Below are 17,305 nucleotides of genomic sequence, written 5' to 3' on the forward strand. Positions count from 1 at the left end.
CATAGAAACAGAAAGTAGAAGAGTGGTTGAGGGGGCGGCTGGTGTGAGGGTGGGGAAAGAATGGGGAGTTAGTGTTTCCTGGGTATAGGGTTTCAGTTTTGCAAGATGAAAAGAGTTTTGGGGATGGATGGGTGTTGATGGTTGCAGAACGACGTGAATGCACTTAACCCTACTGAGCTGCACACTTAGAAATGGTTGCAGTGGTAAATTTTATGTTATGTGTGTTGACTACAGTTTAATTTTTTAATTTAAAAAATACTTTATATGTTGTGTGGTGTGTGTGTGTGTGTGCGTGTGTGTGTGAGAGAGAGAGAGAGAGAGAGAGATGTCAGGTTGTTTGGGGGTGGGAGCAATGGTGGGTGATAATGTACTAAGCATAGATGCAAAGCAAGGGCAAGATGACCTGTAACATCTGTGTGACAACTCTAGGGCAATCCTTTGGCAAACAATGAGCAGTGCTCAGGTGGTTTCTTTGGCTCCAAAAGTATCCTGAACCTCCTCCAGCTGTGCTCCCAACTCCTGGCACCCAGCATGGTGTCACAGGCTTCTTCGTTGATAGAAAAAATCTCCTGCCTTGGAGGATATATAGTGTGGCTTCTGACATCTTCCTTGTTTGTCTTGGAGTGAGATTTCCCTTCCTTCCCTTCCCACATCTGCTCAGTCATTTAGCCAGTAACTTTTGGTCTGTGCACACCATGGGCCAGGCTCTGTACTAGACACAGGGGATTGAGAGGTGAACACGGCAGTCGCTGCCTGCAGGAGGCTCCCGGTCCAGCAGAAAAGACAGACAAGTAGACAAGCACCTGCCACAAAGCAGGAGGCACATGATGATGGGTGGCACCAGGAGCTATGGGGACATGGGGCACTGCAATGCCCCATGTCCAGAGTCATCTGGAGGGCATGGAGGGTGTCCCCAGAAGGGGGACACTCACAGTCCAGCTGAGATCTGAGCTCCTATGGAAAATTTGGAGTTATTCCTGAAAAACAAAAAAGAAGCCAAACCTTAGAGGGGATTAGGGAATAAGAATAGAGAGGTGCAGCTACTCATAGAACAGCACTGTGGGGTCTAGAAGAGACCCAAGAGAGGACACGGTGTCTTTAAGGAACAAAGAGAAAATAGTAGCACTAAAGCATGGAGCACCAGGGGAGCTGTGCTGAGGCAGGCAGGCAGGCCTCAGGCACTAAGGGTCTTAGCACCTGTTTAGGAGCAGCTGGTCACCATGCCGGGGCAGTGGGAAAGGTTTGAAAGTACTCAAACAAAAGAGCACCCTGATCCCATTTGCAATTCTAAATGAACAATGGAACTGCACCTTCAGTTGGAGGAGTGTGAGGCTGGTGTGGATATTGGGGGATCTGTGTATTAGTTCCTGTGGCTGCTGTCACAAATTACTACAAACTCGGTAGCTTAAAACAACAGAAATGTATTACTTCACAGTACAGGAGGACAGAAGTTGGAAATTTGTTTCACTGGGTTCAAATCAAGCTGTTGGCAGGGCCAAGCTCCCTCCAGAGGCTCTAGCAGAGCTCTCTGTGACTTCTGGTAGCTGCAGGCATTCATTGGCTTGTGGCTGCATCCCTCCAATCTCCACCTGCATCTTCATTATCACCTTTACTGTGTGTCTCATCTCCTGCTGGCTCTTCCTTGTAAGGACACTTGTGATGGTATTTAGGACCCACCTGAATAATCCAGGATAATCTTCTCATCTCAAAATCTTCATTTAAACTCTTGTACACTGTTGGTGGGAATGTGAGAAGGTACAGTCACTATGTAAAACAGGATGATAGTTTCCAAAAAATTTAAACATAGAATTACCATATGGTCCAGCAATTCCTCTCCTGGGTATAGTCCCCAAAGAACTGAAAGCAGAGTCTAAAGAGATATGTGTACACCCATGTTCACAGCAGCATTATTTACAATAGCTACAAGGTGAAAGTAATGCAATGTCCATCAACGGTTGAATAAACAAATGTGGTATATACACACAATGGCATATGATTCAGCCTTTAAAAGGAAGGAAATTCTCTCATATGCTACAGAAATAAGCCAGTCACAAAAGGGCAAGGACTGTATGAGTCCACCTTTTTATTTCATTTTATTTTTGAGATAGTCTCGTTCTGTCACCCAGGCTGGAGTGCAGTGGTGTGATCCTAGCTCATTGCAGCCTCTGACTCCTGGACTCAAGTGATTCTCCCACATCAGCCTCCTCAGTAACTGAGACCACAAGTGTGCACCACCACACCTGGTATATTAGTCCGTTTTCACACTGCTGATAAAGACATACCTGAGACTGGGCAATTTACAAAAGAAAGAGGTTTAATGGACTCTCAGTTCCACAAGGCTGGAGAGGCTTCACAATCATGGCAGAAGGCAAGAAGGAGCAAGTCACATCTTACGTGGATGGAGGCAGGCAAAAAGAGAGCTCGTGCAGGGAAACTCCCATTTTTAAAACCATCAGATCTCATGAGACTTTTCCACTATTGCAAGAACAGCACGGGAAAGACCTGCCTCCATGATTCAATTACCTCCCACCGAGTTCCTCCCATGACATTTAAGAGTTGTGGGAGTTACAATTCAAGATGAGATTAGGGTGGGGACACAGCCAAACCTTATCACCTGGCTAATTTTTAAATCTTTGGTAGAGACAAAGTCTGACTAGTTGCCCAGGCTGGTCTCGAACTCCAGGGCTCAAATGATCCTCCCGCCTCAGCCTCCCAAAGTACTGAGATTGCAGGCGTGAGCCACTGTGCATGGCCTCATTCCACCTAATAGGAGACGTCTAGTGTAGTCAAATGCATAGAGACAGAAAGTGGAAGAGTCATTGCCAGGGGCTGAGGAGAAAGAGAAATGGAAGTAGTTGTTTAATGGGTACAAAGTTTTAGTTCTGCAAGACAAAAATGGTCACACAACATAGGCATATACTTAACGCCCCTGAACTCTGCACTTAGATGATTAAACTGTTCAAGTCTATGTTGTATATTTTACCACAATTTTAGAATTTTTAAAAATTTCTTAACTTAATCACATTGGCAAAAACTTTCCCACGTAAGGTAACATTCACTGTTTTCCGGGGATTGGCACTTGATATCTTTGGGGCCACTATTCAGACTGCTACAGTCACTTAGGAGACTACTGCAGTGGTCCAGAGAAGAAGTGATGGAGGCATGAACTAGACCACAGGCAGTGGGGATTCTAGAGCTGCCAGGGAGGCACTGCTGGCGGCAGCTGGGAACCGGACGGGAGGAGTAATGCCTGGCACCCTGGTTTCTGGCTGGGGCAACTCACAGAAACTCTCAGGAATGCTGAGAGAAGAGCAGATTGGGGGTGGGATCAAAGAGGGGACTGGTGTTGGGGAAGAGGTTGAGATGAGTTTTAGACACATTTGCAGGTGTCGACCAAAAGTTGGGCCACTGAGCAGACACCCGCCTACATCTTGAGGCCCCACACGAGGGTCTTGTCCCAAATGGGTGAGCCATGACAGAGTGGGAATGCTATGGAGGGAGGAGGTAGCCACAGGCAGGGCTTGGGGGTAGTCTGGAAAACAGAGAATGAGAGGAGTCAGAGCAAAGAGGCGAGGTCTGTGGAGGTGCTGCAGAAAAGCATTGGGCACTGACTCAACAGAGAGCCAGGAGCTCAGGAAGGCTCAGGTGGCTGGACCATGGCATGGAGCAGATGCAGAATAATAATGGCCTTCCATGAAGGCGAGGCCATCTCTAGCAAAATGTCCACCCTCCATGCCAACCCTCCCTCCCAAACATCCCTTCTGATTTCCCATGCTATGAGGGCCTGGGCACCAGAGCCCTTGGAGAGAAGATCCATCGGAGGAGGGAAAGTGGGAGGACCCACATGGCTCAGGTTAAACTTACACCTGGCCTTGCATGGAGAAGTCTCGGTGAACTTCTGAACAACAAATCAAGTTACAGATGGCTGAAACAAAGGGTAGTTTCCCAGGAGCTGCTGAGAACATCAGTTGGGGGCCTGTAGACTCATCCAAGTCAGACTCAACTGTATCTTTTTTTTTTTTTCCCAATTTTTTAAAATTGTAGTAAAATATACATAACAGAAAATGTACTATCTTAACCTTTTTTTTCTTTTTTTGAGACAGCATCTCACTCTGTCACCCAGGCTGGAGGTCAGTGGTGTGATCTCAGCTCACTGCAACCTCCATGTCTGGGGTTCAAGTGATTCTGCTGCCTCAGCCTCCCGAGTAGCTGGGATTACAGCCATGTGCCACCATGCCTGGCTAATTTTTGTATTTTTAGTGGAGACGGGGTTTCACCATGTTGGCCAGACTGGTCTCATAACTCCTGACCTCGAGTGATCAGCCTGCCTCCGCCACCCAAAGTGCTGGGATTACACGTGTGAGCCACCATGCCCGGCTTCCATCTTAACCATTTTTAAGCACGTTGTTCAGTGGTGTGACATACATTACCACTGCTGTACAGCCATCACGACTAACCATCTCCAGGCACTTTCAACTTGTAAAACTGAAAGTCTGCACCCATTCAACAATAACCCCCCACGTCCCATCCCCTCAACTCTATCTTTTTAAAGTGCTTTTCCCAGTGAAGTTTCTAACATTGCTAAAGAGCATAAAATACAAAGATCCGGCCACGCAGCAGGGGCTTTTTACCCTGCAGAATGCCCACAAAACTGTTTTGTATGTTTAATTTTTTTAACCAAGGAAATAGGGGATGCCCAAGATTTGGTCCCCAAACCAGAAAGACTGTGGGTTCTTTGCATCAAGCCGGGGGTTTTAGGTTTTAGTGCACTCCCCATGGGCACTCTGTCAGCCCGCTCCTCGGGTGTTCCCCCGCCCCTGCCTTTTCCTCTCTCATCTCCTCCCTCCACCCCTCTCAGCCTTGCAGTTGCCCTGCCTCTCCTCTGGCTGCTCCATTTGTAGGGAGGGTCTGCTTGAGGGGAGTTCCCATTCTCTCTCACCCAGAGTCAAGACTCTTGACTCTATTGCACCTAAAAAGTTCCTGAGGAATTTGACAATGCCCCACCCTCAGAGACAAAGGGTGAAGCCCAGGAATCTGTATTTTTAACAAACATCCCAGGGGATCCCGATACTTCAAGGACAGAGACACATGCACACACCCCCACACACACCCACACTGACTACCCGCACACTCCCACAGCTCAGAAGGCTGCAGGACCCACAGTAGGTATTCGGGACTATTTGTTCAATCCACACCTGAGTCGTTGCACAATTAAGTCCCTCGGAACACCTCGCCTGCCATCTGACAGCTTCCCATCCAGAAACCACACAGTACAGTAAAAAACAGAAAAAAGAAAGCCGTTAGACCCCAGTGAATGTTATTTTTAATGAAAGTGGTGCGTTTTGACTCACAATGTTGAAACCAGATTATAAATGAGTCATCAGTGAATCGACCACAAAGAGCCTTTGCGGAGGTGATTTACAGGAGAGCTCTGATGTCTGCTGTCCCCTGCACATGCTTCACAGAGATGCTGTCAGATGCAGAGCTGGTCTGGGGCATCTGTTGCCGCGTCAGCTCAAAAGGACGCTGTGTTGTCACCAACGGGATTCCCCAGCCCAGGCGGTGTTGCGGTCCCACCCACACAAGGAAGGCAGCCATCACTGAACAATGCTTGTGGTTACATCATCATTGCTGGTTTCCAGGTAGTGACTAGCAGATACTGGAGACAGACAGGCCATCTGCTCTTCCTGTGCACCCCAGCTCCTCCCTCATGCCCACATCCTCTTGCCTGGTCTTCTAGAAGCAGCCCCTATGCAGACAGACCAGCAGGACTGAAAGCTGGACAGACTCGAGCCAGAGAGCCAGGTGGAACAACCTGGCCAGAAAAAGTCTGGCCACAAAGAGTCTGGCCACAGCCCCGCTTTCCTCATCTCTGAAATGTCCACATGGCTGCCTGCCCTGCCCAGCTCAAGGGAATGTTGCAAGGCTCTCATGGAAACCATGCTTGTGAGTGTTTTGAGGACTATCATAACCCATCCCAAGGTCAGAGGACAGTAGAAAACAAAAATCTTGCTTTCAGAGGGTGCTTTCACCAGTCGGCAGCCTCTCCCCCCGGGCAAAGCCAGACAACTAAAACAGAATGAACCAGCAGAGTGGGGTGGGGGTGAAATGCTCCACTTCCAACCCAGAAAGGAGAAGCCAATGTTCATGTTTCCCCTTAGAGAAACAGGCAATGTTTGAACAGGAACACCACCACCAGAGGGTCAGTCCACACACAGAACACCCCATCTCCATGCCGATGGAGGACTGACTGTCCTGCTGCTGAACTGCACCCTTGCGGCTCTCCCGGACACTCCACTGGTGGCCACACTCAGGAAAATGAAGAAAAGCCTTCAAAAGGACCCTTCTGGCCATTTAGGGAATGCAGTGGCCTGCTAGCTCCTGCTTGCCTGTTCAGAGCTGCCTCCACTGGGGCAAGAATTTGCAGCCAAGAAAATCCCTGACAACCCCAGGGACAGAAGGGTCAGTCTGGTGGGATGGGAGACCGTCGACCAACCCAGCAACCCAGATTAGCCTGCTCCACCAGGAACTCTGTGTCCAGAGAGCAGGATCTGCCACGAGCAAAACTAGGCCTCATGTACTATTCCACAATAGCAACTAGAAAGCATGTGACCCAGAAAACCTTCAAAGAAGGCCAGAAATTCATTAAATCTGAAAAGGAGGGAAGAAGGGCGGGGGAGAGGAAAACACTGTTTAGCAAAGCCAACTCAATCCCTCTTTCATGCGTCACAGATGCTGGACCAGTCTCAGCATTCAAGAGGAAGAGAAAAATGAAAACAAAAACCAATCTGGAGTTGAATGTCAGCCTTCCCCTCACTGGTTCTGGGTCCTTTGCAAGGCCATATTGTCCCTGGACTTCTCTTGCTTCACTGGCCTTCCTCCCAGGATTGCCATGAGGATTAAATGGACTCATATATGTGTTGTACCTACACAGTACCTGGAACATAGTAAACATCCAATAATGTTGGTTTCTTGCTACAAGAAATTGTAAAATATGGCCACAAATTCCTCCTATCTTGGTAAGCACATCCCTTGGCAATTACTTAGCTGCAACTCCCATCAAGAGTTGAGGTCTGTGTCCCTACCCCTTGAATCCGGGCTAGCCTGGGACTTGCCTCAACCAGTAGAATTTAACAGAAGTAACAGTGTGTGACTTCCAAGGCTAGCCCTTGTCACTTCCACTTTTGACCTCTTGGAATGTGGCCCAGAGACAGCCATCTAAGGAAGCTGATCTAGCCCACTGGAAGACGGGTGGGCGGATGGAGAAGTGAGGTCCCCCAACCAGCTGCCAGTCACATGAGAGAGGCCATCTCAGGTCTTCCGGCCCAGCTGAGCACTCAACTAAATGCAGTCACATGAGTGAGTGAACCCAAGCAAAACCAGCAGAACTGTGCAGACAACTCTTACAATCAGGAAAATAATCAATTCTTGTTTGTTTGTTTGTTTGTTTTTTGAGACAGAGTCTCTGTTGTCAGGCTGGAGTATAGTGGCGCAGTCTCGGCTCACTGCAACCTCCGCCTCCTGGGTTCAAGCGATTCTCCTGCCTCAGCCTCCTGAGTAGCTGGGACTACAGGAGCCTGCCACCACATCCAGCTAATTTTTGTATTTTTAGTAGAGATGGGGTTTCATCATGTTGGCCAGGATGGTCTTGATCTCTTGACCTCGTGATCCACCCACCTCGGCCTCCCAAAGTGCTGGGATTACATTGTTGTTTTAAGTCACTAAGCCTTGGGATGATTTAGTATGCAGAAAATTCTTACTGAAATACCTTTATTATTTCCACCTCTAAAACATCTTCTCCCTTGGACATTCTTGGGTTTCCCTTAGCCACACCACATCTGGTAGATTATTCGATGAAAAACTAAGAGTTTATGGGGACCAGGAGCTATGGTTCTTACAGTCATCAAGTCATTTTTATGCCCACATGTTATGATAATTAATCAATCAAACAATGAAGCAGCATCTGCCAACTCAGGTTGATAATTAGCAAGTCTGCTTATTCTACCTTTAAAATAGATGACAAATTCAACGACTTATCTCCAATTCCACCACAATCTCTTACCTGGATTATTGTGTTACCCTCCTAATTGGTCTCCCCCTTCCATTTATGTCTCTCTACACGTTGCTCTTCTCCACAATGAAACCAAAAAGATTTTTGAAATATATTCACTCATGCATTCACTTCTTCAACAAAAATTTAATTTTTGGCCAAAAATATCTTCCTCTGTGGAATTTACATTCTAGTTGACATCTGAGAAATTAATAAGTTAATGAATAAAATATATGATGTGATACACTCAGCAAAGAATGAAGCAGGAAATGAGGAGGCATGGATAGATGGTGTTGGGAGGGGTACCAGCTGTGAATAAGGTAACCAGGAAAGGTTTCGATGGGAAGGTGATACTTAATGACCAATGGAATGGCAAGTGTAAGCACCCTGAGACAGAACCATTCCTGGCGTACTGCAGAAATAGCAAGGAGGCTAGTGTGGCTACACAGCATAAGGAAGGGAGGCCCGCCACTGCACTCTAGCCTGGGCGACAGATTGAGAACCTGTTTCAATAAATAAATAAATTAGCATAGGGGAGAGTTAGGAAGAAATGAGTTCAGAGAAGTAACAGGGAAGGGAGGTGAAGAAAGTCAGATTACACACCACGTTGCAAACCAATGTAAAGACTTAAGCTTTTGCTCTAGTGGTATGGAGAGCCATTAAAGTATTTTCCTCAGAGGAGTTACATGACCTGATGATGTATATTTTAATAGTGCCACTCTAGATAATGTATTGAATACAGACTGAAGAATATTCTGAGATGATGCCTATCACATAATTTTTTAATGTCCCCAAATACTAACATCAAAAATAGGTAGTACAGCCGGGTATGGTGGCTCAGGCCTGTAAGCCCAGCACTCTGGGGGGCCAAGGTAGGTCAGGAGTTTGAGACCAGCCTGGCCAAGATGGTGAGACTCTGTCTCTACTAAAAATACAAAAATTAGCCAGGCGTGGTGGTACGTGCCTGTAATCCCAGCCACTCAGTAAGCTGAGACAGGAGAATTGCTTGAACCTGCGAGGTCAAGGTTGCAGTGAGCTGAGATTGCACTACTGCACTCCAGCCTGGGCAACAAAATGAGACTGTGTCTCAAAAGAAAAAAAACAAAAAGTTGGTACAAGTACTAAAGAAGAGCAAAACCAAAAATCCATTTGCCATGTTTGTCACAAAACTACCTAACAAAGTATCCCCATGGTTTCCAAATACAAGTGGATGGGGCGAAACCACCAACAGATCCCAGCTCTGCATAGAATTAACATCTGTACAGAAGGAAGCAAAGGCGGAGCTGGCACATGTGACAGACCTGAGAATCCCCAAATACCCAAGAGGACTCAATGGAAAGCTGAGAGTCAATTTGAGAATAAGAGCTAAAACAGGAAGGGTTTTGCCCACTCATATACTGGGTGAGTTCAAGGAGTCAGCAGTAAAGGTCTGAAAAGGCTAGAACTGTCTGAGAAAGTCCCATAAATTCTAAAAACTAACCAACCAAAACTCCTTCTGTGACAACGCCTCACGCTGAGAAGAAACTTCTAGGAATAGGACCCAATTTGAGCAACACATGGGGCAAGAGAAAAAGAAAGAGACAAAGGAAAGGGTAAAAAGGGGGTAAGAGGAACACAGAGCCTTGAGACCTCAAAAAGTGAGGCACCACATTCCTAAACACTGTGAAAACAACAGAAGAGAGAACTTTAGAGCAGTGAGGCTTAAAAAAAAAAAAAGGCCAAGCAGTACTGTATCTTCTAGAGATTCACAAAAACTAGTTTATATTAAAATTTTCAATAGAAAACTATTGAAGGCCACACAGTGGCTCACACCTGTAATCCCAGCACTTTGGGAAGCCAAGGCAGGTGAATCATTTGAGGTCAGGAGTTTGAGACTAGCCTGGCCAACATGGCAAAACCTCATTTCTACTAAAAATAGAAAAAATCAGTTCAGTGTGGTGGTGTGTGCCTGTAATTCCAGCTACTCAGGAGGCTGAGGCAGGAGAATTACTTGAAACTGGGAGATGGAGATTGAAGTGAGCTGAGATTATGCCACTGCACTCCAGCCTGGGTGACAGAGCAAGACTTTGTCTCAAAAGAAAGAAAACTGTTAAAGTTAAATAATATATAGTTATTTAGGAAAAAAAAGATAAAATTACAGAATCACATCCCTACAGACCATAAAACAGATCATAAAGACATGCCTACAAAATGAATGAAATCCACAGCTTATTTAAAAACAAGCTAAAAGACCAACATAAATTAGAGCAAGAAAAATTGAGAAGCAAAATGATAAAATTCAGGGAAGTATTAGGAATTTTCTTAAATCATGTTAGATATTATTGTTAAATTAAAAAGAAGGGAAGAGGGCATAAATTCAGTGAATAATTCCTTAAGAGAAATAGAAAGTATAAAGTAAAAAAAAAAAAAAGGTATATTAAAATAAATGAAGAAAGAATTAAGAGGGATTTGAGAGAAATTAACAAACACAGAAGACAGACAAAGAAGATCCAACATTTGTGTAAAAGGAGTCCCCAAAAGAGAAAACCAAAGTGAGGAAAAGAACACAAGCTAAAAACTACAATGGAGTGGGAGAATTTTTCTGAAATTAATTTCTAAAGATTTGAGATTACATAAAGTCAGAATCACCCCAATACAAGCAGCACCAAAATACATTCTAATAACATTTTTAGACTTTAAAGAAAAATATAAAATCCCTCAGACATCCAAGAGTGAAGAGCACACTGCTTAGAAGGCAGAGAAAACCAGGTCATCCTCAGACCTCTCAACAGTCACACTTTGTGCCTGGAGAACAGATGGAAAGAGGGTGAGGATGGAAGCAGGGAGAACTGATAGGAGGCAGAGCCAACTGGACTTTCTGGTCGATCAAACATGGGATGTCAGAAGACCTGAACAGCTAGGATGAAGTTGCCATTGATTCTATTGGGTAGACTGTGGGAGGCAGTGGTTTGGGAGTGAAGAATAAGCTAGTAGTTTGTGCATACTATGTTTTAAATGTCTATTAATAATCCATATGGAGAGCTGAGTAAGCAGCTATATAAAGAATCTGGAGTTTGAAGCTGAGGTCTGGGTTAGAAATACATATTTGGAAAAGATCAGCATATGGAACCTGGGTAAAATCAATGAGGGAGTCAGTGAGGAGAATATACCCCTATTCAAAACTTCACATTGGCTTTTAACAAAATCCAAATCCTTTATCTTGACCAATAAAGCCCTACATGTGTCTCCCTCTCACACCTCATCTCCTATCACTCTCCACCTCACTCCAGGAGCTCTAGGCACATAGGCCACCTTGCTATCCCTTGAGTAACTTCACTCCCATCTCAGAGCGTTTACATTTGCTCTTCCCTGTGACCAGGACATGTTCCCTCAGATGTTTGCATGTCTGCATGCTGACATCATTCAACACTCTGCTCAAATGTCAGCTCCTCAGAGAAATCTTCTGACACCCTATCCAAAATGTCTACCCCCGACCCCAAACCCACCGCTCTCACTCTCTAACTCCTTAATCTGCTTTATTTTTCCATTATTCATAGGTTCCTTTTTCAGTTTCTATTGCAGCAAAACAAATTACCCTAAAACTTAATGGCTTGCCGCAGCCATTTGACTATGCACACAAATTCTGTGGGTCAGAAATTTGGACAAGGTGCAGAAAAAATGCCTTGTCTCTGCTCTACAATGTCTGGGGCCTCAACAGGGAAGGCTCAAAGGCTGGGGTGACTCGGCAGCTAGGGTTTGGAATCATCCGAGTGCTTGTTCACTCCTGTGTCTGGCATCAGAGCTCAGCTGACTCAAAGACGGGGAATGCTGACCAGAGGTCTCCACATGGCCTCCCCATGTGGCTTGGCTCCCTGACAGCATGGCCACCTCAGGGCAGTCAAACTTCTTACTTGGTTACAGAGACCCAAGAGCAAGTGTCCCAGCAAACGTGGAAGAATCTGCACTGCCTTTCAAGACCCAGCTTCAGAAGGCATACAACGTCACTTCCCCGACAATTTACAGGTCAAAGTAGTCTCAAGCCTGGCAAAAGGAGGAACACAGACGCCATGCCTTAACAGAAAAAGAATCAAAGAATGTCGAGGCTCTGTCCCACCGTACTGCCTGAGAAAGGGTTAAGTTCTTCTTCCCAAGCGTGCTACTAGATGCCTGTGGAAAGAATGAATTGTCTCCTTAATATTTGTCTGTTGACCTATGAATGTCTTGCTGTCACTATCTCCCCCTACCCTGGAGAGAGGACTCTGAACTCCCAGCTGCTCTAGTATATATCAAGTCTTGATATAAGATCTTGACTCCACAAAATGGAGAACACAGTGGTTCTCTCTTTACAGCAGGGCTCCTAAATCTGTCAACAGCACCCTCCCCCATGATGAATGGTCCATGTCCATTTTACAAGCTGGTCCCTGTTAATTCCCTACAACTTCTTGTCAGGACTTCTTAAAAGGATGAAATATTTTTCTGAATATTGGAAAAACCCACAAAAACACAACAGAAGAATTAAACAAGTTCACAGAATGCTCGTTCACAATGCCATTTGATTAAAGATAATTGAACAAGGAAACTTAATTCCAGGCAGAACTGAGTGGTTATTTTCCTAAATTGGAAAAAATGCTTCTCTTTCCACCATCAAAGCCCCTAAAAATGCCACCAAGATTGTTGAATAACATTAACTTGAGACGGGAAACCACATGACTTTACACCCACATATTCGCCCTTTGGCCTGGGCATGCTTGATTCAAGAGAAGAGTTACATGTGCCTGAGCACCTCCCATCAAGTTTTAGAAGCTTTGCATCGCCCTGACCAAGAGTTTCTCTTGGATTATAGCTAAGGCTGGGCATAGGCTTGTATGCAATCATGGGACAGAAAGAGGCAGAGACTGCATCCCAAAGGGAGATCAAATGAAGCAAAACAAAGAAAGGGAAGGACCAGACCCAAACCCAGATCCCACCGGCAGGCTAGAACATGGCTTGGGTTGTCTGGAAGCAGTTCCCAGACAGAAATCTCAGTGTGGTGAATCAGTTTCCTTGGACATCAAGGGGATAAAGAATCTGCTGTAGAGACAGAACGTATTTATTCAAGGAATGGCTGTGAGAATTGGGCATGAGAGGCGGTGGATGGAAAGAGCATGGAGTATGTGGCAAGGAAAAGCCACCATGAATCCCCAGTCTAGACACTAATCCCATAACCAGAGAGAAGCAAACTATCTAGAAGAAAGGGCATGTTTGGGAGATGCCAGTTGAGCATAGCTCTGAAATGACTGGTTGTGAGACCTGAGTCAGGTATTGCAAGACAAATCTTTTAAAATCACAGAGAGGAGAAAATAGAGATAATAAAAAAAGACAAATGATAGTTTACACACAAATCTTTTTTTCTGTCCTGTAAATCAAATTCCACTATAAACAATGCCATAAAAAAAGGTCTACTCCTCTAAATAGCAAAGATTTCCAAGTACAAAAAAGAAGGCCCCCCTACATTAAACAATGCAATTACATCACAGCATGAAAGCAATGTTCAGAGAATCTTGTATTATTCAGGACGATAATCCGTTATCATGAGACTGATGGCATGCATCCCCACGCCCGGGCAAGGGAGAAAAGAGGATTGAGCGGCAATGTCCTGCAGTATTCACTTTGAAAGGATAACACTTTTCCTGTTTTATCACACATGCTGCTTCTTAAAGGTAGGTCCCAATTCTATTGTTACCAGCCCTACAAATGCCTAGCAAATGCAAGGATAGTTTTGGCTGCAGCAATTCTTTGCAGGGGATGGAGCTCTGGGCCACTCTCCCTTTAAGTGTTTTCAGGCCAAGCCCAATGGCTCATGCCTATAATCCCAACACTTTGGGAGGTCAAGGGAGAGGATCACTTAAGGTCAGGAGCTCAAGACCAGCCTGGACTATAGAAAGACCACCCCCATCTCTATAAAAACTAATTAAAACAATAACAGGGAATGGTGGTGCATACATGCCTGTGGTCCCAGCTACTTGGGAGGCTGGGGGGGTGACAGATGGGGGAGAATCACCTGAGCTCAAGAGTTTGAGGCTGCAGTGAGCTCTGATCCCACCACTACATTCCAGCCTAGGTGACAGAGCAAGACCTTGTCTCTAAATAAATAAATAAAAAGAGGGGCCAGGTGCGGTGGTTCATGCCTGCAATCCCAGCACTTTGGGAGGCCGAGGCAGGAGGATCACCTGAGGTCAGGAGTTCGAGACCAGCCTGACCATATGGCAAAATCCCATCTCTACTAAAAACACCAAAAAATTAGCTGGGCATGGTGGTGGGCACCTGTAATCCCAGCTACTCAGGAGGCTGAGGCAGAATTGCTTGAACCTGGGAGACGGAGGTTGCAGTGAGCCGAGATTGCGCCATTGCACTCCAGCCTGGGTGACAAGAGTGAAACATTGTCTCAAAAAATAAATATAATTCAAATTTTTTAAAAAGTGTTTTCATACTGAAGAAACAATAGCAGCTCATATTTGTATCACATTTTCATGCTTGAGGGGCATTTTTACCTACATGGTCTCAGTGGATTCTCCCAAAAACCATGTGAGGTCAGGATAGCCCAGCCTGGTGTGACTCACACAGTGCACACACTTAGCTAGAGCTCTCTGTCTCTCCTTGGGGAAGGAGAGGCACTTGGAAGGGATGAAAACGCTGTCCCTCCCTGACCTTGCTGCAGACCAGGCCCTCTTTGTCCTCCAGGAAGACAAACAAGTCTTTGGGGACCTACGGGCATAGAGGCCACTTTGGTGGGAGCAGGACTTTTGTGGAAAGAGGGTCCAGTCTGAAGAGGGAATGAACTCAGATGTGTTAAAGGGACTCTGTCACCAGGTCTGGGAACCTATAGATGGTTGGGGGCCCCTAAGTATTGGAGCCAGTGCCAGGTGACAAGCAGCAACGCCAGGGAGTTGAGTGCCCGAAGGGTGGATGGGACCAGAGTACCACATCTTGCACAGAAAGGGAAGCCTGCTTGCAGAGGCAAGGGTTGCCCCCAGTTGGAACTCCTCCAGGGCTGTGACGTGAGGTCTCACTGGCAGACTTTTCTGTTCCCCGTGGAGCAGGACCATCAGTGTCTCCCCCCGAGTAGGATCAACATCCTGCCAGTGCTTTGAGTACCCCCAACAACATCAGTGCAAATCGCTCAGCCACCCCACAGCATCCCAGACTCTTGGAAGTCTTATTAGAATCCTGGACACCCAGCAAGGATGGGAGCAAGAGCTCCCATTCCTGTTCTTTGGGGCCAGGTGGGCACCCTTTAGGTCACGCCAAACCGAAGACAGATGGGAGTGGACGCTTCTTTTTCACTGGCATTATTGCTGTTATTGTTATTATTATTACTTCATCTTCACTGAAATTTGTTAAGGTGGAAAGAAGTTAAAGCACATGCCAGGAACTTATAGCCAGTGGATGACACCAGCCCTTTGATTCTCGGGCCCTGATTGCTTTATTATACCAGGCTCCTGCCCCAAAGGTAAACTATGCCAATGAGTCGGGCCTCTGTTTGTTCACTTGAAAACTGTAAGGAGTAGAGGGAGGCCCTATACTCTCTCCGTCCCCCGCTATCCTGGACCCGTGAGTCTCCCGCCCCGGGGTCCCGACTTGGAGGCGGGTGGCAGGCGTACTCCACCTCTCCTGCAGAAGGAGCGCAGGTCCTCTGAATACTTTCTCCTTCTCCAAACAGCACTTCCTTCGTCCCTGTTAGGAGCCTGCTTTATAAGGTGAGGGACCTTCTTTTCATAATAAAGCCCTTTTTAATTCTGAAAAAAAGTAAAAACCTTTGCTTGGAAGGAGTTCCGGACAGACCCAGCTTACACCGAGCTCCTTGGAAGCTGATAGCATTTCCACGCAGCTGCGGGTGCAGTCACCACGATGTGCTTGGGAGGAGAAGGACGATTTTGTGACCAGACAGAAGAGCCCTCTTCTGTACTAAGCCTGTGAAGCAGCAGCTGTTCTGTGTTCCTCTGACCAGGAAACGAGAGATCAACTCGGAGAAAATTCAGAGAAAAGCAACAAAGATGATTAATGAGTAAGTGACAGCCTTGCGGGGGAATCCATTGCCAGAGCTGGATGGATATCACACGCCAGAGCTGTGCGTGTGAGCAGGAGCTGGCCACAGAGAGAGAGAGGAACTATTTGACTAGGGCTCAGGCAGTATCCATACTATAGAAGTAACGGGAATGAAATGGAGAGGAAAGGAAGATGTCAGCTGAAAACCAGAAACAAGTTCCTCACCAAGACGATCCCCTCTCATGACAAGGATGGAAAGCATGTTGCTTTAGTTGTTATCATGGAAGGCCAGAAAAAGCCTTGGGAGAATCCAATTTCAGGAAACTGTGGAAAAATACCAGAGAGCTGTGGAGAGCCCACAGGGAACCTACAGAGCAGCCTCTAGACCTCGACAGCCCTGTCATGAATTAGAATCTTTGGACGAGGGTGGCAAGCCAGCCAGATCCTACAGCAGCCGACAAGCAACCAAGTCTACACAACTTCGCCCGGGACAGCTTCACAGGGTCACTGTGATTTAGATGATAATAAATAGCCCTCCCCAGCAGCCATGCGGACCTTGGGAACAAGTCTTCTTTTCTTGGTCCATTGAAGTCGCTGAAGCCCATTAGTAGTGAAGTTTCATCCCCATTTGTAAATCACTGCCTTAGTCATGCAACATAGCTCTTAAACAACTGAGGGTGTTTGTTTTTCATTCTCGGAGGTTATGAAGCATAGATGCTAGCACTGGCCTGAAAGCAGCTTTGTTCCTATGATTCCTGCACAGTCCATCTCCCAACTCTACTTTTCTGCTAAGGTGCCGGGCCCATAGAGCTCTTTGATTGCATGTCATTACAGTACAAAATAAACAGGAGAGGTGGCCCTGGGGGCTGCCACCAGGGCAGGAGGCTGCTGTGAAATCTGGAAAACTGACTCCTGGCCATCCCTGGTCCGGATACAGGTTATTTTTGTGGCAGCCCCTGACCCCGGACACCCTGCGGTCTCCTCTTACACATCCTTCTCTCCACGCACTGCTTCCACCTGTTGGCTTTTGTCACCATCAGCCCCAGAGTGTCTGCTCTGCCCAGACCCCACACTCCTCTGTGTCCTTTCCCACATTTCCTCCCCACTGTCTTGCTTGCTTCTCAAAGTCAGCAGGCACCACGAGGAAGGGGATTTCTCTGTCAGCCTACAGGAAACTTTCACCGTGAACAGATTCCTTCAATCCAGAAAAAAGCCTTCGGGGGAGGGGTTGGGGGGCTCCAGTCAGAAACC

The 17,305-nt window shown here is 46.4% G+C and overlaps 1 long non-coding RNA gene across 1 annotated transcript in view; it reads right to left on the reverse strand.

Moving 5' to 3' along the window:
- The window catches only part of LOC103230790 (uncharacterized), a 16,648-nt gene extending 264 nt beyond the window's left edge, over positions 1–16,384 (reverse strand). Inside the window, exons 1-3 of the long non-coding RNA XR_496695.3 lie at positions 15,823–16,384; positions 1,678–1,733; positions 1–977 (exon numbers count right to left, since the gene is read on the reverse strand). The exon at positions 1–977 is cut by the window's left edge and continues 264 nt beyond it. This is a non-coding gene — a long non-coding RNA (uncharacterized lncRNA). The remainder of the gene's footprint in view (positions 978–1,677; positions 1,734–15,822) is intronic.
- Positions 16,385–17,305: the final 921 nt, after the last annotated feature.

This window comes from Chlorocebus sabaeus, chromosome 25, assembly GCF_047675955.1.
Source record: "Chlorocebus sabaeus isolate Y175 chromosome 25, mChlSab1.0.hap1, whole genome shotgun sequence".
NCBI lineage: Eukaryota > Metazoa > Chordata > Mammalia > Primates > Cercopithecidae > Chlorocebus > Chlorocebus sabaeus.